Source organism: Ailuropoda melanoleuca, chromosome 1 (assembly GCF_002007445.2).
Source record: "Ailuropoda melanoleuca isolate Jingjing chromosome 1, ASM200744v2, whole genome shotgun sequence".
Taxonomy (NCBI): Eukaryota; Metazoa; Chordata; class Mammalia; order Carnivora; family Ursidae; genus Ailuropoda; species Ailuropoda melanoleuca.
The window spans coordinates 148,351,368-148,354,948 of record NC_048218.1 but is presented as its reverse complement, the minus strand read 5'-3'; the positions used below and the strand labels follow the sequence as shown (position 1 = coordinate 148,354,948).

Genomic DNA, 3,581 nt, shown 5'->3' with positions numbered 1-3,581 from the left:
ACAAATTTGCTGATCCTGACTTGCTGAAATTCTGCTTACCTAATGCAAAGCTAAACACTTCACTTCACCACGGTGTTTACATTCTACCCAAATCTTCTCTTGGGTTTCCTCCATTCAATGTTGCTCCCTCCTCAGGCAATAACAATGAAATACAAAAGAGCAGCAAAAGTCACTTTCTTTGGCTGATGGAATGACAAATGGATACTTTTCAAACTTAAACTACAAAATCACTGTGCTTATGTAAAAATCAAGATTCCAAATGCTGTATGACATGTATTCAACATACTGAGTGGCTATGATGTTCAGATTGCTATTTGAGATGGAGTAAGAAACTTACTTGGCTGAGGAAATACCTTGATCAGGAAGGTGTTTCTCCCATGGCAAGGTTTAGCTTCTGCACTCTGTAGGAATGACTTCTGCCATTTTCCAAATATGAGAAACTCAACTGCAGGAGCTGTGGAAAGACAAAATATTCTCTGTCCTAAATACTGTAATTTACTGGGTTAAGGGAAAACATAAGCTCAAAAAAGTTAAGGATAACAGCAAGTGACAACCATTAATAAGGCATTCTCCAAATTATGACAACTGAACAATAAACACTCCACACGTATTTCTCACTTTCACTTCCCCCTACAAACCCCAGGCCCTGGGTTAAGCCGACTAAGCCACAAAGCTGTAGCATACAACACTGCCACCTAGTGGGCCTTTGAGGAAACTAACATATCCCACATTTATGAAGTTTTTTCTTCCTTCTTGTTATTTAAAAAGTATTAACAGGTCCCAGAGTTATCTTCTGAATATACTTACTAAAGTTATCTTATAGGCTTTTTTTCTTCTATACTTCTATTACCAAAGTCAAAAAAATTTAAAAACCGTTAACACTGCTGTTAAAATCATAGGATTTTGTGTTAAGCTCCTGAGCTCTACCACTTAGCTCAGCAAATTTGAGAAGTTACTTACACCTCCTTGTACCTCAGTTTCTAACTCTGTAGAATAGACAAAATCATACTATTTACCTTACAGGAATATTGTGAAAAGTAAATGAATCAGTACTTGTGAGGGACTTAAAACAGTACCTGGCACATATGAAGCTCTAATATCTTATCTTATTGTCAAAATTACAATAATATGTTCTGATGCTGCTTTTTAAATATTTGTACTTAATCCATACTTTGGGATAAACAGACTTCGTTGCTTGGCCTGGAACCAACCAACTATAATATTGTTGAAATTAGAAAATATGTACAGATTTTTTTAAATATTCTAAACCTTTAGAAAGGATCCTGGTTATAAATTAATAACCATCTGTTCACATTAACTTCACAGAGGCTAAGGAACCACTGAGAGATAAGTGAACAGGATGGGCTGTAGATGACATTAGAAAAGAATAATTTCCTGAAGCATTTGTTTGGGGTTTTGTTAAAATTAGAAATACTGAGAAGCAGAGAATATAAAAAAGGAGGATACATTCCAAGTGATGAAAATAACATGTGCAAAATCTTAGAGAAATGAGCAAATTTAAAGCTTACAATTTAGATAAAGCTTTGATTTAAAAAAAAAAGACACCTTGGCAATTCAATTTATGTTAATGGCTCTTGAATATATAAAAAAAAGAATATAAACTCTTTTTCTAATATTCTAGAACATAATACTGCAGTCTTAAAACGCAAACTGTGATCTAGATCCAAAAAAGAAAGTGGAGTGTATTGTCAACATTCTTTTTCCATTATAGCATTTAAAGTGGATGGAAATTGAAAATATTAAAAGAGATCTGCCCTCCATTTTTCACACTGCTCTAAACTGAGCATAAGCTGATGCAAGGGATCTGAGCAGTGCGGGTGGGTAGCAATAGGCGTGTGCATTCATGACAGCAATCGGAATCAGATGCTTAATTTATGTACTCATAGCACATAAAAGAAAAAAATTCAAGCATTTACTGTAGCTGCTGCTGATTACTGACTATTCATTAAAAGGTATTTGGCTTGTGCCAATGTAACCCCAATGTTCTTTGTAAAGAAGAAGTCTATCATGCAGTTTTCCTATAAATTATGCAGGTCCCTGTTCATTCTTCTTCAAAAACCTATGCCCTGCCTCATAATAAAGAGCTGTTTAAAGGTTCTTACAGCCTAGGCATTGTGGCTAAAATACTGAAATCACACAATTAAAGGGAAGAACAAACTAAATTAAGCCTCCGAAAAGGGACACTGCCCAAGATAATGCTTTCCTTGTGCCCAAATTAAACTCACTCTAACAAGCAGGGCTAAAACGTGTTCTGGTAATTGCTTCTTTCCCCAAGACAGCTGAGTAATTGCTCTGCAACTTTGCCCTCCCAGCACACACACAGAGTTATCATGATATGATCCCAAAATGACACCTAGACCCAAAGAGCAATGTCTTATAAATCCTGCATTAAAGAAGAATGGGAAAGATTACCAAGAGAACTCAGTTGTCAGTCTAGCAGCATCTTTGGCTTTCATCCAGAAAGGAAAGAAACACATCCAGAATGCCTTCAGAACTTAGGCCCTATCTTCTCTCTCTAAGACACCATTCCACACAGCCAAAAACAACAGACCCAGATGTTTTGGCTTGCTCAGTGTCTACTCCAATTGCAAGAGCTGGAAAGTATAAGAATTGTCTTTCTGGATCAGACAAATAGCTTATATCATCAAGTCATCTGTGAAAAGATATGGTCATCCTCCCTGATATCAATCTCAAAAGAGGGAATGTTGACTCTGAAACACCCCTAGATTTATTTCCTTTTCTTAATAAAGCTAGTGTGCATATAATATTGCTCCTTTTCTTCCTAAGTCCTTCCTGATTTCATACGCATTTTCAGCTTGTACCCACCTCTTGAAGTTCCAAAAGTTTATAAAGCCTGTTATGATAAATAAGGTCTTATTTGTTTGCCTTAACCTCTTTACTGATGACTGGCACAGTGGTAAGCCCACAGATGTCTGGGGGAAAGTGCATACCAACGTGAATTGGCTGGATTGGAAATATGCAAGGTCTGACCCCTAAATGTAAATATACCACATGATTGGTTCCCCTTGACTTAACTCCTCAGGATGCCAATCTGAATTTTTGGCTTTGAAGGGCAGACAAGCACATGGTATCTGGGTCTCTTGGCTTTTTTAATATTGATTCCAAAAAAGATGAGAGGATTTTCAGTGATTCCACTGGCTTAGGGATATGGTTCTCAACGATAAAGCTGACTGAATTCCTCACAACATGGCATAAAGCCATCTGGAAAATAAATGGGTAGATCTTGCTTCAATCTACTCTAACCTCACTTTCCTAGGAAAAGCAAATGGATCATAATCTTTTCTCTGTTTCTTTTATCCTCAGCAGACATCAACCCATCCACATGTCCTCCTGCTCATTATTAAGAATTTCTCCTAACTTTCTATGACCAATCAAGTAATATTTAAACTCAGAGAAGGGATATGGGATAGGTCACTTATAACTGGGAGACTGTTTGAGAGACAAATTCTAAGACCATCAAGGGAAAATCACCAGGAATCCCAGACTAAATTATGTCTATCCCCAAGCCAAACCCATCTGTCACCAACTAAATGCTGAAC

At 36.9% G+C, this 3,581-nt stretch overlaps 1 pseudogene; it reads left to right on the top strand.

Moving 5' to 3' along the window:
• Positions 1–329: 329 nt before the first annotated feature.
• On the top strand, positions 330–481 carry LOC117795605 (annotated as a pseudogene).
• Positions 482–3,581: the final 3,100 nt, after the last annotated feature.